At 39.9% G+C, this 23,994-nt stretch overlaps 1 long non-coding RNA gene across 11 annotated transcripts in view; it reads left to right on the forward strand.

Annotated features, from left to right (window-relative positions):
• Positions 1-23,994, forward strand: part of LOC110362167 (uncharacterized) — a 54,404-nt gene that overhangs the window by 3,511 nt on the left and 26,899 nt on the right. For 7 of the 11 annotated variants that reach the window (XR_010466254.1, XR_010466257.1, XR_010466261.1 and 4 more), the window contains exon 3: positions 23,403-23,692. This is a non-coding gene — a long non-coding RNA (uncharacterized LOC110362167). Of the gene's footprint in view, positions 1-15,435; positions 16,195-23,402; positions 23,693-23,994 lie in introns of those variants that run through there. The other 4 variants (XR_010466255.1, XR_010466260.1, XR_010466263.1 and 1 more) reach the window with 3 other exon arrangements.

The raw sequence follows: 23,994 nt of genomic DNA on the forward strand, positions 1-23,994 counted from the left end.
CATTTTCTTTTCCTCATGTGAAGACTCCGCTTGATCTTTTGGCCAAAGTGGGAAGGAAGGGAGGGAGGAAAGAAAGGAGGAAGGGAGGGAGGGAGGGAAGGAGGGAAAGAGGGAAGGAGGGTGGGAGGGAAGGAAAGAGGGAAGGAGGGTGGGAGGGAAGGCAGGAAGGAAGGAAGGGCAGCACTGTGAAGCATTGGGGGCAGGCATCATAGCCTTGTGGTGGATGTTTCCCAAGTTGTTGAGTCAACACTATTCAGGATCATTGCTCGGACCCCACCTTTGCATGATTTCATACCCTCAGCGTGACTTTTCAGATTGGTTCTAGACTTACCTAGCATTAATTTTTAAAAGATAGCTCGTAAACAGAAGCAAACCTGCTGTCCGTGTCTTTTACTATCAGAAGAAAAGGTACAAGTAGACTGTGGAGACCAGGAATTGTAATTATTTTTTTTTTTTTTTTTCCGCAGGTTCTTTAGCATTTACAGTTACTGAGGTGATTGTTATTGAAGAAGTCCCTAGACTTTCAGTCTCTCATAGGGTTTGTCTTCCATATGTTTGGAGTGAGTGCGAGTGAGATTTCACAAGTATGTCTGTTGTTAGTTTTTGGACTCCACGTTTCTTAGAATTTTCATTCTTGCTGTGGTTAGTTGTAGCAAAGAATGGTTCTCCTTCCTCTTCTCTGTCTCTTCTGTAGAGCTTTGGTGTACGGTTTCTGCAGTGATTTGTCAGGCTGGTCTTTTCTTACACTAGAAATACTTTTGAAGCAGTTCTGAAACAGCTAATGCTGATTTAATTCTGACACTGTTGGTAAGGGACACCTTGTTTAGATAGATTATTTGATCATAATGCTGCAGAACAGAAATTCACATAATATTTCTTATAAAAGAACTTCATGTCTGTCCTGGTTTTGCTAAAAACAAGTTCCTCTTTTAGTGAATTTGCCCGTCAGCTAAAGCTTCATATGAGCTGCATTTTCCTGGAGCACCAGACACATGTTTTGGTGAACACAGCAATGGAATGCAAACTTATTGATAAGCACGGATTGACATCTCGCAAGAGGGGCAACGAGAAACAAGAGACCAAGAAACTGACCAACTGTGTATAACATTCCATTCACGTGAATACTTCATATAAAAGTGGGAGATCATGAGGATCTCGTCCCTTTTTGCCCTTTGCCCTTTTCCCTTCTGCTTATGGCGACATTAGGAGAGGACCTTGCGAGTCGTCCCTGTGAACTGAGGCCGGTGACAGACTGAATCCAGCTCCGGTTGGCTGCAGAGTCTAATCCAGGACTTTGGTTGCCGGCTCTGCAGTTGCTGAGACTTTCAAGATTGGTTTTGTATATTTTGTATTATTTTCTCTATTCTTATTAGTAGCATTAGTAAAACATCTTTAATTTTTTCCAACTCTCTTCACTCTGTCCTTCTTTTCCTCCCAATCGCCTCTCCTTAGTGGAAAGGGGGGAGAGGGAGGGGGAAGTGGGGGGAGGAAGAGGGGGTTAACAATACATCTGCCAGGGTTTTATTGTCACCCCGCAATCTTAACCCTCGACAATGTCTTTATAGGGTTCTTTGTTTTTTAACATGTGTACACGCCTCCAAATATTAGGTTTTCTAAACCATGAACTGTATGTGGTAGCACACATTCCATTAGCTCTATTTGCTTGTTTTTCAACAGTAAACTAAATATGAAACTGGAAATGGCAAACAAAAATTGTAAAGGAAGAATATGTCATGCAAACTCTGGCTTCTGGGGAGGTGGAAGGAAAAGGGGAAGAAAATAAAATATCCAGATTTCCTAAATGCACATTTAATCCCCTTCTTGCCTGTTTTGAATGTGTTGTAGAAACTAAATCTCTATTTCCTCATATGCCTTTGCTTTCCAGCTGCCTTGCTTTTTATGACACATGCTGGATTCAAATTAAGAGTAAGCTTTGTGACTCCTCTAATCTTTTATTTCATATTTGCATATAAACAGTAAGTATACAGCCCCAAAAGGAATGCTAATATTGAATCTATGTCATAATTAGTATTAAGACATTTAAGAAAAAAGAAAAATGGATTTACAGTTTGCTCTAAAACATTCTACTGAAGCAGCTATTTATCATTGTAGATATTAATTCAAAGTTATAGTCAGATGAGTGGTGTTTTCAGAGATTGCATAGTAGGGATGAAAAGAAATAAGCCTCCCTTTTGTCGTAAGCTTCCCTTGTGACTAATGTGGACTGTCTTACTTTGTACTGTGGTCTTCTGAGATATCACATCGGATTTGCGTATTCATCTGTGTAGCAGTTATACCGTAAAATGTTTTCAGCCATTTCACAGACCTGCTAGTAACAAGAAGATGTTGATCTGTTTAAATACTACAAGGCAAACCGTCTTTCCATTCCTGTTGTTTTCAGCACGGTGTAGAGTCAAGGAGACCCTTGATGTATTCTTAGAATTATTTCCATATTCTTTAAATGCTTTGCAAGTTTATATAATTCTTCTTGGGTGTTCCTGGTTTTAAAAAAAGAATCTCATCCTCCAGAAATTTCCTGTTGTTCTCTTACAAATTTCTTTTAAGATGAAGTAACGAAAATTAGATGTCTCTCTCAAGGAATTTCCTTTCAGTTTAAAAACAATTCTTAGAGCAGTTGCTTTTCGATAGGCTCTTCCCCAGGGCTTGTTAGCCGGAGTGGGTCTGGTTGTCCTGTGAGGATTGTGTTTCACGTCCTAGACTTTCCAACCTGCTTACTGCTGGTGATAGACCTTTCAGACTCTGCATCTTGTAACATTTTCGCAGTGAAGTGTACTGAGAAAATTTTCCTGAAAATAACATTTCTTTTACGCAACCTCAGTACCTGCGTACTGGTGAGTGTGCTAAATGAATTTGGTTGTGTAGATCCGTCCCAGTGGATAATGAAACTCTGCTGTGTGGGAAGAGAGATCACAGAATCACAGAATCGACTGGGTTGGAAAAGACCTCAGAGATCATCGAGTCCAACCCTTGGTCCAACTCTAGTTCGTTTACTAGATCATGGCACTAAGTGCCATGTCCAATCTCAGTTTAAAAACCTCCAGGGACGGCGAGTCCAGCACCTCCCTGGGCAGCCATTCCAATGCCTGACCACTCTCTCTGCAAAGAATTGCTTTCTAATAGCCAGCCTCAATTTCCCCTGGCAGAGTTGAAGCCCATGGCCCCTTGTCCTATTGCTGACTGCCTGGGAGAAGAGCCCAATCCCCACCTGGCTAGAACTGCCCTTCAGGTAGTTCTAGAGAGTGCTGAGCTCAGCTCTAAGCCTCCTCTTCTCCAGACTAAACAAGCCCAGCTCCCTCAGCCTCTCCCCATAGGGCTGTTGGTCATTTTTCTGTCCATTGCTCGGGAGTCCTTTTGTTGATCATAACATCAATAATAGTAAAAATGCACAGAAGACCTTGTCAGGTGACTATGCATTAGCATCCCTGTAGTCTTTGTTTTCCATTTGTGCCATCGAGATCTTGTTTCTCATGGCAGTGGTATTAGGATTTGCATGGGAGAGCCTTATGCTGCACTGCTGTGTGTTTTTCTCAAGCATCAGCACACAGCCCCCGTGGGCTACAGCATTTATGATGGGGAAAACGGCTACACTGTTTGTTGAATCTTTAACAACATGCTGCATTTTTCCGGGAAGCATCTTTGACACACAGCAGGATGTGGCTGTAGCAGATGAGTGAGCCCTGCCTCGGTGTGAGGGTAGGGAGAGAGCCATTCTGTTCTGATCTTTGCATTACCTACAGATTTCACATTGACCTTTTTCTCCTTTGAGCTGGAAAGGAACCACCTGCATATCTGTTAATTTGATGACAAGTTTTGACTGCTGCAGATGGGCTGAACAGGATTTGACCCAGGAGCACATGTGTGAAAGGTGATACAGTCTAGTGCTTATTCTTTTGGCAAACTGCTTTGCCATATGATGAGCATTCAGTCAGACACTCTTGATAAGTGTTGCTGCAAGTGACCTAGAACTTTTGTTTCTGTTGCTTTTATAATCAGGCAGGCAGAAACATTTGCTTTGATCAGTCATCTTTCTATTTTCTTCTTCCATTAGCCCCAGGTACCAGCTTTTATCATTTCCCGCAGCTCCATGCAGACAAACACTGTAAACAAGTAGTAAAGTGTCTGAGTCATCAGATATCGTTCCTTGGGGAGTCCTGCAGAAGAGAAGCGGATTCTTATTTTTTGTTGCAGTTGCTGTGCTTATGTTAAGAGCCCCATGACACTGATCTGGTACTAATTTAGAAACAAATTCATAACCAGATGAAGAAGTTGAGGAAAATCAGAATGTTTGTAAATCTTCTGGTGCATCTTATGTACCTGCTAAATAACAGATACATATATAGCAGTAACTCTTTCTTGTTGGGTTTCAAAGCAAAATGGGAAATAAGTGCTGTCATTAATAACTACTAATGTGCATGTTTATTATATTATGCTAAGGAAGAGTAGGATTGTGAATAAACTAATGTTTTAAATGACAAGGGATGTTTTCTGGCTTGTGCCTTAAGTAAAATCTTGTTGCTGTGACAATTGCTGGTTTGATGCCTTCCCAAATGCTGCATTCTCAAGTGTCTTCTTTTGATGAAGAATCCTCAACAAATTCCCTCCAGATTTTCTAGCTTCTGCCATAACACAAATTACGTCTTTTTTTCTCCATTTCTACTTGGTACTCTTTGTACTGGAAAACAGTATCCAGAGTCATACGTAGATAAAGTACAGAAATGTTCAACAGAAGGTCCATAAAATGTGCAAAGACTGGCCTTCTTCCAATCTATTATTTGCTAAGATGACCTTGCAAACTTGTGATGTTTATGTATTCCAGATGTTAGTTATTTCTACAGTTGAGAGCTATCTAGAAGTGTAAAATAAGGTCAACATCAACCCAATAGAATATTAAAAAAAGTACTTTTTATGTTCAGAAAGCATGAAGGCAAATAAAGCACGATGATAGCACACTAGTGTAACTGAAACCAGATTTAACATCAATATCAGATGGTAAATTATTAAACTGAATCCTGATTGTTGTCCTCTGCAGCTTGTGGTCTTAAGAAAGCGGTAAGAGCTGAGAAGAACTGTCAGAAGTCCTTGGCTTGTAATAATTTTGCAGTGTCTCTGGACTTGCATTGCCCATGGCAAGGGCAGGGACTTAAAAAGAAATCTAGTGAAATCCAGGACAGAGGGAAGAGGAAAAAGTAATAAATATGTAATAGCTGTGATTTTTCTGTGGGGAGTTGAAATTTACATGCAGCGAATGGAGCAAGAACCGCAAGGATTGATTTGCTACAGATTTCAGGAATTCCCAATATTGAGATTTATGTTGCTGGGTGAGGCCTGACAAAGGACATAGGTGCTTTGGTGACCCGTTTGTAGTGAAGTAATTTTCGAAGGCCAGTAGTAATGTGATATCTCCCTGTCCATGCTGCTATACACAGATCGTCATGTAATCCATCTGGTGTGGAAACAGTAAAGGCAACTCTGCTCAAGCTTCTTGTTTTGAGAGAAACACCACTGTATTATTCTTATCACAGTCTAATAGACACGTATTTCAGAGCTTGCTTACCCTATAGTGCCATCATTGTCTTATAAGAAGGGATCAGTGAAGTCATTCCCTCATGCTATAGCTGAAAGTTATTGGTACTTAATAGTGGTACCCAGTTTCCCCCTAAATAAGACAGGGTCTTGTATTAATTTTTGCTCCAAAAGTTATTACTTTTTTGCATGTATAGCTGCCCAGACACTATTTAAATTAACTTTTAAAATGAACTGTATCTAGGGCTTCTATTTCGAGCATCCTCAAAAATCCTGAAAAATCATGCTAGGGCTTATTTTTGGAGTAGGTCTTATTTTTTGGGAAACAGGTTAGTAGCTGCAAAACATACATATGTACGTGATGTGATCTTCCTCTTCAGAACCATCCTCCTAGTCCAAGGCTCTTGAAAGCAATGCTATTATTTACAAGAGCCTCATGTGTCTGTGCGTGTGTGCACTCTCCAGACAGATAAGCTTTTGGTTAGTACTGAATACCACTACGCAAATTCCCCCAAATAAGTTCTCACTTACAACTGGGAAAAAAAATCTAAAATAACAAAATTGTGAAATATGTTATGATCTAATAAAATTCAGGATGTTTCCCTGTTGTTTTCCAGAAGTTTTCTAGCTCGGAGAAATGTAGTATTTATTCTACCTAAAATTTAAAAATGCAGCACTCACCATGACTAATAAATGCCAAAAAACAAATATAGATCTTAACAGCTATAGATGGCCCTTTGCTAAGGCAGAGTGAAATGTATGGAATACTGTGCAGAGTCTGGCTTGACGTGGCAGGTGTCAGCAAGCAGGCACTAGGAAGCATTGTTGAACTGGACTAATGAATATATGGACCACAGCTCTTCATTTACAACCTGAGGCAAGAATTTAGCTGGCAGAGCATTGAGAAATATGTTACTTTATAATAATAAGTAGCTTATTGATTGTTACAAGAGCATTGCAGAAGGAAGACAAGAAGGATATATATTGAGATTACTATTAAGCTGTTTAGTTTGCTCTGTTTGAATTCCTGGTAGTAAAGAGACAGCATTGACTTTAGGATCATTGTTAATGAAACAGGCTAAAATGGAAAAGACAGGAAGGAGTGAAATTCAGATCTAAAAGGAATTATCTCAGATGTTATATTGGGGCACATATTTTGTCTTTAATGGGATGATTAAAAAAATAAGGCTTGTGAAATGCAGTACTATGAAATAACGTATTTCTGTTCTAGCACAGTAAAAAAAAGTTTTTACGTACATTTTAGAATTTTTTATATGATAGCACTTGTACATGAAGTTGGTACTGCTCCATTTGCTGTATCTTTTGCATTTTGTAACTCTTTGTTTGCACAGCATCTAATTTCTGTTGAGGAATGCTCCTACACTGTTGGTTCGTTTGAATAAATACCTCAAGCTCCTTGACTTCTGAACACACAGCTTGTAAGAACAGACATAGCACTAGTATTACGTTAGAAATAGGCTGAGCTCAATATGGCAAAAGAAACTTCTAAAATGTATGGATAGCACTGCATTATTAACTGGGAATGTGTTCCTCTCAGTAAAGATCTTGGGATACTGAGTTTGATTAGGCAGAAGAAATTGTAACTGGTATGCAGTCGATGGTTATCGTCCAAAGGAAACCTGCTGGTGCTGTAAGAGCATCTCTGCAGTTAAGATTTGAGTAAAACAGCCATGGAGTGTTTATCCATCATGCTGGATTTCAGAAATAAGAAGTGGGAGGAAGTCCCACTGGTAGTATCTAAAGAGAGTAAGTGTATGATATGTACTTGACAGCAAATCCAGCAGGTGAGAAATGTTTATTTAACTAGAAAATTATTGAGTGTGACAATATCCTTCCTGCTTCTCTTGAATTTGACATGCTGTGCCGGAGTGTTTGCAAGCAAAGTACTTGACATTGCCAACCCCAAACATGTAAAAATGAGTCAGGTCCCCAAAATCATGATCAACTCGACATGTTAAAGAATGTTCTTGGTGGGTTTTTTCATTATTTTGGGGGTATATGAGCTAATGTATTGCAGAAAGATGATCTTCGTAGGTTATTTTAGGTTATTTTCAGCCTGTATAGGAATCAGAAACTTCAAAATACAGAAGCCAGCATTTTCACAAAGAAACCTGTGAAGGGCATCCCAACCCCCCAAAAGCACAGTCTCGATGTGTGTTATATTGGTTAGCAACGGCTGGCACTCGACCAATTGTTCTGGTTTCGTTTCTTTTCCTTTTATAACCCATACTTTGGTAATGTACTCAGACTAATGTCATTTCTTCATCTAGATTATAGTATTGAAACATTTTCCAGAAAAGCTTGGTTGTTCCGTTTTGAACCTCTGGGAATGAAAATGACCCTGGGAAGAGTGTGTCAAGGAGCAAGGTCGTGGAATCTCTCAGCTCTAAACTGGGTTGATATTAGGGAGTTCTAGTAGTACCTTACCCATGGGCAGACACACTGTAGAATACTGCCATTTTCCTGTGCTTTACTGCTCTGTGACTTTGGAGTTCATGTGAAACAAGCAGACAAATAAGAAAAACAAACAGGGAACTTTCATTTCTCTTTTTGCACATGTATGTTTTGTTTCTGACAAATTTATCTGACGGCAAGTCAGAATTTCTTAAGGTTTGCTTAAGGTATATACTCAATGCAATCTGGATCTAGCTGTATAGACTTTTAATAGATATAAACGGCTTTTTCCAAAAACCTCATCTTGACAAAAAGAATTGGCAGCCAAAATTGTGTATGTCTACAATATTAGGCTTCTAGGAGATTAAATACAAAAACACATCTCTTTTTTATTGCATGGATTCATACATCCTAGAAGTTGAACACCATGGGTATACACGAGCTATGATCAGACTAGCATTCTCTTTGAACAAATAAGAAAGGCAGGTTTTAATGATACTAATAGAAATAACTTGCTAACAAGTAGATGCTTACAAAATAACCTCATCCCCATCTGTCACAAAGGGTTTAAAGCTCTGTTTTCAAGTGGAATGGAATTTCCAGCCTGAGATTCCAGGTTGTTGTAGATGTTGGGGCTTGTGTTTGTGTGACATTTGGTTCCAGCTTGCCAGCTTAAAGACTAATAAACAAATGGCTGCAAAACAGCATGGCTATCCAGAGTGTGAAACCAGTGTGGTGAGACTTTTAATATCGTTTTATTTTCTTTAACAAATTGGAACAGTAAGTGGAACTGCAGTCAGAGGGTGCCAAAGTAAGATTTTATTTTTCATAAATATTTTATGCTGGGTGTCAATGGAAGAAGAGGTTATGTGCTTATTTCATCTCAAGTACATGCATTGAGCAGCGTTTGGACAGATGACCTCCAGAGCTCCCTTTGAAAAGAAAATTGTCTCTGTTTTGTAGCTTGATGTATCAACAAAGCCTGTCTGTCTGTATGAAATGAAATGAAATCATGTTTCTGGCATATTTGCAGGCAACAACATGCACAAGTAGGAATGTTATAGGAATATTAAGGAGCGTTCTGTTGCCTCCAGAATACTTCTTGCACGTTATCATATCAGGACTCAGTAGTGTGTCAGAATATATCATGGAGGTCCAAAAAGGACATGCATAGGCCATACCCATTGAAATAGTTCCAACAATGGTAGTAGGTTGTGCTAACTTTCATTATTTGTAATTTAGCCTTTTCAGGATCCTCCCAGTCCAGTACCTGTTTAATAAAGCATATTCTTGACTTTCATCTGCTTCGTATCCTTTACTCCCAGACCGTGGAGTGACACAATCTGGGGGCTTCAGCTCAACCTGCTGATGCTAAAGCCTCCCGTTGGGAGCTGATGTCCCTCCCAACCCCTTGCTTACCGAAGGACTTATCACTGGGTTTGTGTGCCTGGGATCAAAGTTTTATCATAATTTGTCTTGGACAGAAGCCTGCATCTTGGAGCCCGAAAGTGTTAAATTTTTGTGTTGTTGTTATTTAGTTTCTAATGAAATTCAGCAAACCGAAGTAACTGGCAAGCTCTTGGCTTACTTGAGACTTGTATTCAAAGGAATATTTTACTGAATAGCAGTGTGAAGGACAGCGTAACCAGTCGCCATGTGACGTAGTTCTCTAGCTGGTGTAGGAGTATGAAATAACGTCAGTGAGCTAAGGTTACTTCTTTTTCTCTCAACACATCAATAAATAGAAGTATTACATGTGCTTAGAGCTCTGATGGGATTATGTCTCCACAGGATACCAGAATTTAATGTGTTGCCTAGAAGTGTAACATATAGTATTAAGCTCTTGCTTACTGTGTTTGCAATCACTGTTGGGGTGAAAACTTGAGCTGACTCTAAAAATAACATACATTTTGTTTGTATTGTACAAAAGGAAGAACTGTTCACTCATTGTCACGAAAGAGGTTTCACAGTCAATGAGGAACATTGTAGAAGCATAATTAGTCAGATGATGGTCTAGCATATGCAGGTAGAATCTAACAAGTTTATTAGTGTGTCTGGAATGAGTCGATGTGGCAGGCTTAATATATGTTTCGTATAATGGTTATGACGAAGAAAGTAACCCAGTTTGATTTTAGTGTCCAGGAAGCCAAGAGAAATTGTCGTTTTTTAAGAACAGTTCAAATCAGTGAGATAATATCAAAATGAGGCCTTGCAATATTCTAGCCTCATTTTTGCAGCATCCAAAGAAGTAAAAATTCCCAGGAATTTTGTAATTTAGTTGCGATCATAAGCAGACTTTAAATTGAATTAGAAGTGAAGTTCCAGATTATTGTGCCCTATTGCATCTGTTAGGCTTCTTCTTTTTTCCATATTCAGTTCTGATAGCACTACATACAGACAGTTCTTGTATGTACAAAGGAGAAAGCCATTTGGAGGGTGGTGATTATGTTCATCCTAATGGATGGTTGCCAAAATTACTTTTCCCTGGGTTCTTGCCCTGTAATTCTCTGTGAACTCAGTGATAGTACAGGTCAGCCCCTGTTCAGATGAAAACCGCAGTGTCTGGAGATGGGCATTTGAAAGCAGAAATGTGTAAATATTTTTGAAACATTTAAATCTCTGTGACAGCATTTGGTTTCAGAAGTGCCACCTTTCATACACACATCCATTTTCTTCTCTCACCTTGCAATGTAAAAACAACCAATATCTTAAAGAATTGCAAATGCTCTATTGTAGGACATAAATAAGCTGTAATCATCAGACAATAACCTGCAGTTAATCACTTCCATTCCTGTTCCTTTGCTCTATACCACAACATGGTTACTGTAGTTACTGGCTACCTTAAAAAGCATTATTGTGGCGCTGTGCAGCTCTCTTGGTGTTCACAGTAGAGCACTGAACCTGCAGTAGCTTTTCAGGTGTGGCCGAGGCTGGCAGCTGTGTTAGGATACGTAGTTCCGTAGATCAGTTTTTCATGTCATGTAACATGATAATTGTTTGCTGACTTTTCCCCCAAAAGTCCTGCTTTCACTGCAGCACTTAAGTGTGATGGAACCACAGAGTCTAGTAGGGATAGCTGGTGCTCAGCTGACTGAAAACCCAGTCAGGTACTTACTGGAACAGAATGAAAAAAATCAGGTGCTTGTCATGGGACTTTTAAAAATGGTAAAAGTATTTGGCAAATCTTTTCCAAGATAGGAAACCATCTTCTTCCATTGGCCCTCCCAAGATCTTCCACTAGGTAACTGATGTAGAGGACTAAAAGGGAGGGTGGTGTGTTTGTATGTGTGATAAAACAATGACAGACGCAGAACTTGAAAAAATATTGTGCAAACATTCTGGAGCAGCCAAATTGTTCTGCTGTCCTCTCTGAAACCGTATATACACATTGTCCTCCAGATGTGCTGCCTTATCTTCTCTGCAGCCTGCAGCTGGATGGAATTGCAGGGAGACTGAGAGTGCTTTGGCTATTTGCACAAATAAATGTGTCAGGATGCAAATTCTTACATCCACAATTGTGGTGATAAATAGGTTTTCTTAAATAGGAACAAGGCTTGTACAATTCCTCTGTATGATTGGGATGTACTCTGCAACAGAGAAGTGTTAACGCTTCCTATTGCTTTTAACATTTATGCCTCATTTTGACTGTGGGTTTCAGTCTTTTGAACAAATACTTTTGTTCTGCAACTCAATCATCCAGCTTTCTTTTGTTGTATGATATCACCTGGAATGGAGAGAAAATGAAATGTTTACTGAAAATTGCTATCTGCTGGAGGTGCATTATCAGATCTACTTTTCTTGAGACACGTGTTGAAAAAAGCTTCGTAAAGATTGTTACCATGTGCAGCTCATTGACAAGTTTTATCAATACTAGTGTGGAGGCTCTCAGCCGTTCTGCATAGATGGCTGAAAGAATGGTAGCTGACAGAGATGTCTCTGGGGTGCGTTGTGCTAGACGGAAATAGTAAAGAGGCTCTGTGTCTTAAAGCAGACTAGGTAAATTTAAAAAATGTGTTTGTGTTGAACATAACCACGAAATGAGCTTTCCCTTATGCTTTCTTCGTGCGTGTGCATACTGTTCCAAAAGAAATCTGCGTTGCTCTTAGGACAGAGTGCTCTGTGTGGCGTGGCAGTGCTGAAGAGGGACAGTGACCAGTCTCGCGCTGAACAACCAGATGATCAATGTGCTTTATCAACTGCCTCCAACTGTAGAATGCTCTGGAAGGGACGGGACTTCTTTGTCTTTCAGAAGGGTTGTAAGCATGTTCACCAAACTGATCATCTGCTCTGGCCTCAGCAGAAGGAGGTATGGTGATTTGGGCTGCATTTGCTATCTCAAAGCAGTATTTTGCTTTCTTGCTCTCAGTTTCCCTTAAACACTATCATCCAGCAGAACTGGAAAACATGCTGTTGGAAGTGAAGTCAAAAGCACAGAGTGAATGCAAGCCTACAATCTGAAGTGTACCTCACTGGGGGTTTATCTTTGTTAACACACGGTGTAATTTACATATAAAGATGAGGGCGAGTTCTAATTATGGATTTACTGAATATGACATGTTATAAGATAATTGACAGCTAATTAGTAACTTCCCAAGTAGTTCAGCTTTTGAAGACCTTTTGTAATCAAATATGAATTTCAAATATACCCCTTTGTATCTAACTTTATGTAGATTATATTTTCAGTGACCTTTAGTAAAAAACACACCAGAATTTGAGGGCTCAAAACGTTGACTTGTACTTTTGTACTAATTCCTTTAGAGTAAGCACAAAAGCTTTCATAAAAGGTTCAACAATTTGTTTCACTAACCAAAATATATACATAAATGTATAAAAAGGATGTTGAGGTCCTTTATAAAGGTTATCTATAAGGATAGAAAGGATATACATAAAAGGACAAGAAATTATCTCCTTTATAAAGGATAAAGTTATTATCCTTTTATCATTGTTCTGTAGCTCACATAACGTAGCCTTGCTATGTTACTCTAGTTCTTGGTTTTGAGGTGGCCACTGCTTATTTCCCCAACTGTCACCGAACAGTACTGTAGGTGAAAACTTCAGAAGAAGTATACAAAGGCTGAGGAGCCGATTTTCCAGCCCTGGACACGCTACTTACATCTTAAAACAAGACCATTTTTGCTACTTGCATGGCTCCTGGTATTAAGAAAAGCTAGCACCCTGGCTGCTTGTCAGCCAAACACAACCTCTTGGAGGATTTTGGCTAACGGTGGTACCTAAAGACATATAACTATGGGGTCAAGGAAGCAGTTGTGGGTTTTGAGCGCTTCTAGGTGAAAATGCTCAAATGAATTAGTTGACACTGCAAAATTCACAAAATGATCATTTGAGGAACGTATTACTCGTATGTGTGACACTGCAAATAACTTACTCAACAATTTGTCCAAAACATATTATGAAATGTGTTCAATAAAATATTGGCATAGCATTTGATTGGCCTTAGTTCAGAGTCATAATGTCCTCATTTACAGGGAGGGTAACAAAGTGAAATAGCTTTCACATATATTGGTTGATGCTGAGTATTAGGTATTACATTTTCCCAGTACCTTTGCTACTTTTACATTGTGCTGAGTGAAATTTAATGTCCAGGAGTAGAGATGATGACAGGCTGACATTGCTGAATACAACCCTTCCAGACAGTTTGATACCAGGTCAAGTAATCAAATTAGAATATTTCAGAGGATTACCGAGATTTTAATTTCCTCCTCCTTTGATGTCACTTAAAAAGTGGCTAGCAATTCCAGCACATCAAAATGTTTCTGAATAATGTTTCTGAAGGCTTTTAGAGTCTTAATTTGAGTGAAACTTGGTTCTACTTTGTAGAGGCTGTAAGACTGTTCAAATTCATACGGTGTTTTTACTAAAACGCTTTCTGTGATAAATGGTTATTTTTATCAAGTCTTCTAAGTGCATTAAAAAGCATTAGTCACATTTCTTGTTCAGTACTCATCACCGAAATATTAGCTGCCCAGGGCTGAGGTGATACAAAGGTGCAGAGCACTTGACTGCTCAGTAGTACGTTACTTGCTGTCATGGTACCGGTTTTCAGGGCGGGTTCAGTCGAGGAAAATTCAGTCTGTGGAAAAAAATCTATCAGTCTATCCTTTCATCTTTCTTCCTTCTTCAGGCTCTGAATGTGGAGAGCTGGCCGGGCAGTTCCCACAGCTATTTCTGGACATAGGTGTTAATTTGAAATAGTTACATTGAATCTAGGTTGACACCATCAGTGTCTGAATTCACAGCTTATCCTGTACTGCCTGTAGTGCTTCAGTGTCTTATACTGTAAGAAATCCTAAGCACAGTTGGAGACCCTGTTAAGTGTCTGCAGTGAAAAGGCTGGGCATAATTTCCTTCTCTGCTAGTATTAAAGTAATGAGTCAAAGATGAGCATAAACATTGAAGAAAAGGTTTTCTTGAGTTCCCCAGCTGAGAAATAAACGGTGCTGACGGATGCACTCTATATTTGCTAGTTTTTCTTGTGCTAAACAATGCAGATTTCTTTTTTTTTCGTTTACCTTGACTGTTGTGCTGAGAGATTTCACAATTAAGCCTTTTTTTCCCCCTCATCTGGCAAACCCTGATGTGCACTTTTTGAAGAAAACAAGTTGTTACAATTTGTTTAGGCAACCTCTTTCCTTTGGCATTGCAGTCTATCAGCCTGCTCCAGTATTTTCCTACAGAGAACACAGCTCATGTTTAAAGGCACAGATGGGCTGACCAGTCAGTGCAGAATAATAAAGATATAATAGGCATTCATCCATGCTGTCAAAACAATAATTTAAAAATGCCTCAAGGTTTGGAGGGCTTTTTTTTTAATACTAGGATTTACAAATATTTTGCTTAAATGTTTCAAGTAATTTCTACAAATACACTCCTGCTAGAAACTTCTTGCAATGGGCCATTTCTCTAGCTTGCCATTAGCATTGAGATAAAGAGGACAATGAGATAAACATCTGAGAAGAAAGCTGTAAAACAAAATATGGAGACAGCTCAGAAACAGCCACGTGAGATCATCGTAAATTGCAGCAATTCATCTTTTGCTTGTTGAATGTAACTTTAAAATAAAATTGCGAACTTTTATCTCAGCCCATGAGGCTGTGAGTTCAAAAGGTAAGAAATAAACCTTATCATTAATTGAGTATTACATTAGTGATTTGTGTACTCAGTGACACTTTCAGAACTGTGTTTTTTCTCACTGGCATACAGTTCTAGATATCTTCCGTATCTTTCAGGGTAAAAAGAGATTTATTTCTCTTAAAATACAGGAAATTGAAGATTCATTAAAATTAAAAGTTGATCATGTTGGCCGAATCATTCCCTTTAAATATGTTTATTATTTTGTAGTAAACAGTAATATTCACCAGTTAGTCTGTGGTGCATTAGAAGTACATTGGGACGGTGTACTAACACGACTACTGTGAGTGAATTATGACATGTCAGTTTTAATATTATGCTGAAAATTTTTGAGTGCTGCTACCAAGCATCAGTTTGATCTCTGTCTCATTAACAGACCTTACTGAAGATGTCATTCGTTCAGGGTTAGTGGGAGGAATATTTAATTAATATCCTTTGTGCAGTGGTAGTTGAGATGGCAAGAAGCCACCAGCGAGGTGTGTGGGAAGATGAGTCGGCATTACGCTGTGCCTGGGAGGTGAAGGTTCTCACTCAGTGTGTGCTTGAAGGTCCCTTGTTGCTTGTCTTTGAGGCAGAAAGTGAAGACAGCCAGCGGAGAAGGAGGGAAGCCATCAGTAGTAATGCAGGGGATTATCTCCTCGAGAGAAATGGGCATCTTTCCATTATAAATAAACAGTTTTCCAGCAAAAAAATACTTAGCTTGAGTAATCAGTTGCTCCAGCTGAAGCAACCAACTAATTGCAATATTGGCTAGTAACTTCACCTAAACAATGAGGTCAGCCTCTGTCCTGCACCCCCGCCCCTCCACACCTTGGTTAACCAAGATCTGGGTGTAGAGCTGGAATCTCAGCCTCTGTCAGGTCTCCGAGTCTGACACGACTCTGTTGTCTGGTTTCCTGCCAACTCCAGTTTTTGTGCTGAGGCTCTGTCAGGCTGTGTCCTAGTTTCAGAACAATATCTTCACTATGTTTCAGTCCCCAAGGCCAATATCTACACCAGATTTAATTAAAACTGGGAACGCTAATCAGCAGGTCTTCCTGGAACTGTGAGATTTCTGAGACCTTGACTGCAGTCACCATCCCACAGGTAAGTGGCTTTTGCCTTCTACCATTGTGGGAAACATGGAAACAATGCTCCTGGATCACAGATCCCGGAGTCTGCAGTGCCAGTGTTCCTTATGACTGAAACTGCGGAACAGTGGCAGCTTCATTTGGGGACAGTATGTCTTTGAATACCTCACTTTAAGGGTTGCATAATTCTATATCAAATACCCTTCCTACATTTGCAAAACATAAATAACAGCAAGACTTCATACTGATGAATATGTGTCAAAAAAAGGACATTGAATAATTTAATGCCCTTCTTTGTGATGGATTAGAGCACCTGTGTGCATGTAGTCGATACCTGTGTCAAGGCCCCGACACCCTGATGGTCAGATCACCTCACCAGGTGGATGTGTTGCCCTTACGGCCTGTGTAACCGGATTTGTATATTAAAGGAGGATGGGGAAGTAGGTAAATGTCCTGAGCACAGTAGTGCCAACTAATAGGTGAAGTCAACAAGGGGAAGAATTATTTACTTTGCTGCTTTAAAGAAAGAAGAAAGGGGCAAGGAAGAGAGAATCAAGTGGAAACAGAAAGCAATAAATGTAAGTGCTTACATTTGCATTGCTATAATGGTGTCTAAGAGTATGGAAATGTCATGGGTTATATTTTACTTCCATAGGAAGTTTTGTGTTTATATTTAATTTCTAGGAACCCAAGGGCAAAGCAAAGCAATTAAAATCTTCATGACTTAAAAATAAACTTCAGAAGCTTCAAGTAAAATACCTTTAGCTGATTAGTGGTACAATGCATCTTTAATGAGAAATAAATTAGGATTGCATTATTTCTTAGGAGGATAAGGAGAGGCAGTAGATATCTACAATGATAGTAGAAGGCTTAGAAATAATCTAACACTATGAGCTGCTTTTCTAGAAAAAGCAGGAAACTTCTATGTGGCCTATTGCACAGATAAGAAAAGCAGTGAAGCAAATAAATTTGTAAAAGTCCTTTCACTAAAAAGCTTATTGTGAGGTGAATTTTAGCATAGTAACATCACTCTTTTCATCTGTTTAAACTCATCCCTTTGATATGTATCCATGTTTCTCTATTTTTGTCAAATTATTAATTTGTCTTGAAGTTCGATTTTAATGCAAACTAACTTATATAAGAAGTGCAGGGGTAAAATTTATACTTAATTTTGAATGGCTCACATATAAAATACTACCTCCTGTATGAACCAACAGCAAAAAAAGTTCTATTAAGAACAGGGCTCAGAAATACACTTTATGAAATATTTCTTCTCACTTATCCTATTGTGGCAGTGTGCCATATGAAGGGAATAAGAAAAGTTCTTTGATTGGGAAGATTGGCAGCATTTACGCTTTTAAATCAATTGAATTTTAAATATACATTTATTGTCTGGGTTAAATTGGTGCACAGTAAAAAGGAATGCTCTTCTCTAAACAATAATGGGTCTATTTCAGCTCTCAAATTGGGTCACAGTAACAGACAGCGTTCTCTGTTCTTTTTCTCTCTTGTTTTCCTCTCTTTCTTGAAAAAGTGATTGAAACTCTAATCATTACTGCGTTGAGGCATGTACTCATCAAAATAATGTTTTTCTTGAAGGCTAGATCCTCTGCCTTATCCCTGTTTTTGATGGTATTATATTGTGAAACACCTTGAAGAACAATGTCGAAATCTGCTGCCTGAACCAAATCTGCTGAAACACACCGAATGAGAACAGCAATCCCAGTTACTGCTGGAGTTTATGTTTTGTAATGAACACTTCACCTTCTGTATGGGACTGTGGTAAAATGAAATAAATGAACATGATTAATCTTACACTATTCCTAAGCATGCCTTTTAGTCAAAAAAAGGAGGAGCAGAGTGGGGGGAGATGACAATACTCGTCTACAAAGCCCGTGCGCTACATTACTTCAGTTAACTAGGTTGGGTGGAGTTGTGTGGAAGGTCGTAGCTGTTGCCTCGTTTGTCAAAGCAGGAAGGCTTTGGCTCAGCTGGCGTTTTCACTGAAACACGTGCACGCTTCAAAGGACGTGATGGGGTCTGTGGAGCTGTGAGGAGATACACCGTGAACATCGGGCAACTGGGGAACCTATGTTCTGTATATAATGTATATATACTATTAACCAGTGCTCAGGTTGTTGTTAACAGTGAAAATATCTGGATGATGAGTTCCTGTTTGAGTATCCATGTTTGACAAATGCCGTAGACCAGGTTGGGCCAGTGCTGTGGTGGGGGCTGGAATGAGACCTGCTGGGAATGGTGACTCCTTTCTGCAGCTTGGAAGAAATGAAGGAGAAAGAGGCAAAGGGAGGAGGCCTATGGTAGGGAAGTCTTCCTATCCATCTCCATTTCACTGTGGAGAGGGGTTGTAAATTAATTGCTGGCCCAAGGTGGGGCAGAAGAGGTTGGGTAACCTGAATGAACTGTGCTTTGGTGGAATTAAAGAGCTGTGAGAGCAACAGTCTTGGTCAAACCAAATCAGAGTGCCAATAAGTGAGGAACCCAAGGCATTATCTTCTTTAATTAGTGTCTGGATTAAAGTTACACTACCTGGAATGGGTTTAATGCACGGTACTCTACGTTTCTGTGCAAATGTGTGTGCATGCGCTGCTCCTGTTGCATGCTCCTTACAAACAGAGCTGTTGCTGTGAATTCTCTGCACTGCTGATGATCTGGGCAAAGGTACATTTGTGCACGGGAGCAAGGAAGTGCTTTCTTCCCAAAGACATGAGGTAGTAGTGCTGACATTGTTTAGACTCCAAATCTTTTATAGAACATACCAGGCTCAATAATCTTTGGATACTTATTAGCTTATCATTTTGGGTATAACCAGATCTGTGACTGCTTTTTGGCTTCAATTCTCCTCTTTACACATAACAGGATTTTCTGTCAGTACAGCGCAGGGCTGAAGGGCTAAGAAGACCTTTGTGTTGTTGCGTTTTGTTTCAAAATGAGAAATGAAAATATTTAATGTGAAAAAATGAGTAAGAATTTTTAAAGTAAAACACATATCTTAGTATGTTTTTTATTAGGCAATTGCTGAGGTAAGCAGTTCTGCTGGGAGCAGTGGAAGGCCTGTGCGAAAGGACACCTCGGCCTCTTTGGAGAGAGCATGGCTGGTCTAGAAGCTCAAGTGTGGGGCATCTTTAGCCTTTGATAGATCCAGGATAGCCCAGGGATGTTGGATGCAAATAAAAATGAACCTTAATTTTAACAGCTTAAGATTCCTACAAATATTTTCTTTTTCCTGCCAGAAATCATCTAAACAACCTGAGCAGCCACATTGTTCAGAGAGATTATAATTTGTCTTATTTTGGTTTATTTTACCTTTTCTGGTATATTGATTCTTAGGATGAGTTTATTTTGTTGCCTTAGCAAAAGTAGATATTTTCTGAAGGGCAGTGGGTGCTGGGAATGATAATACAGGCTATGGTTAGTTGTGGGAACAGTGATCAGAGAAAGGGGTTGAAGTAAATATTAGTCACATGACATGTAAGGTTTGAACTCAAGTTGAAGTTGATAGTTGCATAGCATAAGTTACAGATTAAAAAAACCTGTCCTTCAAACCTTCACAAATCAGAAGCAGCTGTAACATCGGTGTGCAAACAGCTGTTCTGTTTTGTTTATTAGGTTGTTGTCCTGGACACCCAGAGCACGGCTAGTCCCTATATTTGGTAGCCTTCATGCAAAAAACTAATTTTGGTGATTCAGAAAAATCAGGTGCAATCTCTCCCAATGCCCAGAGGCTTCTAGGCCACCCCTTGGCCTTCCACATTTGCAGAGGAGGCGTTAGGTCTGGAGAGAGGTGGACATTGCCTCCTCCATGGTTAGCCTGAGCTCAGGTCGTGGTTATGAACCATGTCTAAGTGAACCACCGGGACTGTGGCAAGAGTCAGTAGAGGCATCTACAGGGACAATTCAGTCCATCCATCTCTCTCTTCAGCTGCAGGACAGGATGAATTCCCTGCTGGAGTTACAGATCTCCAGCTATAGGAAGGAATCTGGCTGACCAGACTGGAACACAACAGTTGAAGTAATGTGAGGTTGCTCCATCTGCTCCTCATGAGTTGTGACAGCCCAAGACTTGGAATTAATAGAAAGGCAAGAATAAGTTAAGCTCAGGCTTTCTAAAAAAAGACAGAAGATTCCTTGTCTTTATGCTATGTCCTGTTAGCACCCTTGTGGCTCTGGTGCTTGCAGTGTGCTGAGGAGCCGTGGTCTCCTGTGGTAACGCACTCGTTGACTCACACAGACCCAATACAAGTCCTTGGGTTCCCAGCTGGGGTGCTGCTGACACATTACGCAGAACGCTTCTGGACAGGCTGGTTGCTCCACGTGGGACCGCTCATCTCGCTTCGTTAGAGCACCTGAGCCACCTCCCTACATCTCTGTGCCTTTTTTTTTGTATGGAAACAGAAGAGAAAGCTTTGAATACACACAGATAATGCCATTACTGATTCATTTAAAAGGCTGCACTGTATTTTTTTTAACAACAGTACACCTTTCTAAACAATGTTCAAGAAAGAAAGACAGGGATATATTTAGAAGATATTTCAATTGCTGGCTACCCAGAAAGGGACACACCACCACTATAATTTTGAATAGGATGAGGCTTTAATGGGTCTCCTAGAGGAGAAAAACAGCTGTTTATTAGTAGAACTCTATTGAATACCTGACTTTGACAAAGCACTAATGGGGAAATTACTTCCAGTGAAGCAAAATGTCAATTAGAAAAAGTAATGGCTCTCTGAGTTGTGGGGTTTGTGGGAGTTTATTGTGTGTGTTATGTTTTCTTATTACGAGCAGTGCTGGGTATGTTATTCTTATTGCTTGAAGAGCTTTTGGGTTGTTTCTGTGGCCTTCGTTCTGTGAGGGTTTCTTGTGTGCGTTTGGTGTTTTTTTCTGTTTGGTTGGTTGGTTTTTTTCCCATTTGGTATCTGCTGCATTGGAGCTGGATTTCATTTAGACTGGAGGTTAATTTAATATCCTGGTCTAATGCTTTCTCTCTATGATGTATTTTATTTTTCCATTTTTTTACAGAATATTTTCCAATGTATATGTGTCCAAGAGAACTGTGTTTGCACGTATCAGCTTTGAACCAATAATTACTAAAACCCCTTTACTGGGGTTGGGGAGTCCTTGCTCCCTAATAAGAGGAAATAATTTTGAGTGATAAACCAGATAATACAAAAAACTTTTCCGAAAAAGCGCTGCAGATCTTTCAGTGTTGCAGACCTTGCTGTGAGGCTGTTGTTAGCTGCGTGGAGCTGCCATGGGAATGAACGTAACCGCGGTGGGGGTGGCAGCTGCCACGTGCCCGCTCGCCTGCCAGGTGGCTGTAGCCACAGTCACGTCCTGGCCCTTCCATGCCTGGCCATAACAAACTTTCTCCTATTAGCTCTGGTTTTAGTAGTTGTCTCATCTTTTTACCTCTACTGGGTGGTACAATGTTTCAGTAGTGGGTCATGGCAGCTGGGACTGGCAGCCTAAACCACCCGGCTTTATGTTTCCATACCTGCCAGTGATGGGACATCTCATGTGTCAGCATCAAGTAGGAAGAGAAAGAAGTTCCTCATAACTGTAGAACAGCTTTGAAGTGGGAACGCCCTCTTTACTATTTCCTAATGCAAATGCGCATTTCTACACGGAAACTGTTCCTCAAGAAATAACAGGTGATGTTAGGGTTGGCTTGGCAGCGAGCTGTCTGATAACTAATATATGTATGAATGTTTCCTTACTTTAAAGGATATTCCTGTGCTCAAATGGTAGTTGCAAAGAAGGCTTAATGAGAGCATTAAGGAAAGAATCTTATTCACAGCATTAACATTCACTGACTTGTTAGCTTGTACAATGAAATACGTAGACAGGGGAACTGTGCATTTTTGAGCAGTGAAATGTTTAGTTTTTAATGCGTCATATATTTGCTTATGTTAGATGTGCCTCTCATTATTTGTTCTCAGAGAAGAATAAAAACAGCTACTTGAGGATAATGTCTGGTAAAATCAGACACCAGAAAACCAGTTGCTGTGCTAAGCAAGCAGTCTTTGAAGCAGAGTGAAATAGGACATTCGCTCTGCGAACTGGGATGGATGGTGGAAGACGTTACTTCTGCCCCTGCTCATTCCCAATATTTTATGTGTGATTAAGCTTTAACAAGACGTCAAGCATTTATTTTCTGCCTGTGATCTCCAGAAGCTGAACACTGTAGTCCTATCAAAATATTGCCTCTGTTAAAACTTGCAAGATTAGATACTGAAATCAAATGAACTTAAGACAAGCAGTATGCAAACAGATTGTAGTCAAGGCTAAATAACCTTTTTGGAAACATTTGGAAGAAGCGTGTTATTAAATTCGTTGCTTGCACTGAAACTGGAAAACTGAGGTTGATCTCAAAGCCTTTTGTTTTTAGTAACTTGCCTCCTGTTCATAGGTCTCCACCTCAGACTGTACTTAATTAGGTAGCATTTGGTTACCTTCACAGGTTGCTCTGGTGTTCTAATATGAATTTTCCGCATTTAGTAAGAGTCATAGGGATTATCAGCCGTTTAGCTGCCTGTGGGAAACCAAAATGAATCGTGGTCACTTGATCTATTCCCTCTCTGCCCATCCCCTTGAGTCCACAGAAATGAATGAGGACTCGCTCTCTGTTCCATCAGCAGTTTGAACTTTCAGTGACATCTTGCTTTAAAGTCAGATGCTGACAGAGCTACAGTTATCAGCCCTGCTGGAAATACAAAAATAATGTCCTCAACATCAAAAGATGTTTTCTTAACTGATAATTAGTGTCTCCATGGGTAGATTTTTTCATAATTTAACATAATATGAATTACTTTTCTTTACAGAAACAAGATGAGGCACTGTGACCACAAGGACCTCTGCCATTTCAAATTAGTTAAGGCATCAGTATTAATTCTAAATTAGCTAATTATACCAAGAAAAGTAAGCAAACAAAATTTGTCATTTATGCTGGTAAAAAACCACATTCCTATTTATTTTTTGAACTCTTTGCTTCACACAGTCATGTCCAGCAACACACTGTGGTTAAAAATCCTTCCCGCCAATGTTCTATGTAAACGAGGATGTGTTTTCATCTGAATTACACATGATTGCATCCACTTCATAGGAATGAGAATTTGGGTGGAAGTTGTCATTCAAACTAAAATATTTCGAAACAATGTACCTTGCAAGGGAAATGGATTTTTATTTATTATCCCACTGTCTCAGATTTCAGGATGCCGGAAAGTTTAACACGTACGCTCACTTAGACTGGGCTTGTCCAGGCCGTGGCAAGAGGAGCAAGCGTTGCGGTGCAGCGTGCTGCCACTCCTTCCTGTTCCAGGCTGGTGAAGGGAATTCCGAATTTGCTGACAATTGAATGAGCTGGAAAAGGTCCAAGCACAACAGCGGCCATTCCCTCCTTCCAGCCAATGCCGTGGCCGGCAGAACAGATCCAACCTGCACACGACCTGCTCCTCTCTGACATGTTAATTTTCTTCCTTTTGAGACTTTGCAAGGTGAGAACCAAAACAAGTGTTTCCCATGTTTCAAATATAAAACCTGGAGAATATTTTTCCTCTGCCTGTGAAGTTAATCACATTTGTCTTTAAGAATATACGTGGGGTTTTCTCCTTTACCATCTGGTTTGGTAGCCAGTAACAGCAAGTACATTACTTAGTGACTACCTGGCCTTCCAAAGGTGGGGCAGAGCCTGCACAACCTGTGTAGCTACTGTTGGCTCCCAAAATCCTACCCAGGACAAGAAGGCATTTAACAAAGATCAGCAGCCCAGCTTCCCTTACTTATAAAACTCCAAACC

Source organism: Columba livia, chromosome 15 (genome assembly GCF_036013475.1).
Source record: "Columba livia isolate bColLiv1 breed racing homer chromosome 15, bColLiv1.pat.W.v2, whole genome shotgun sequence".
Classification (NCBI taxonomy): Eukaryota; Metazoa; Chordata; class Aves; order Columbiformes; family Columbidae; genus Columba; species Columba livia.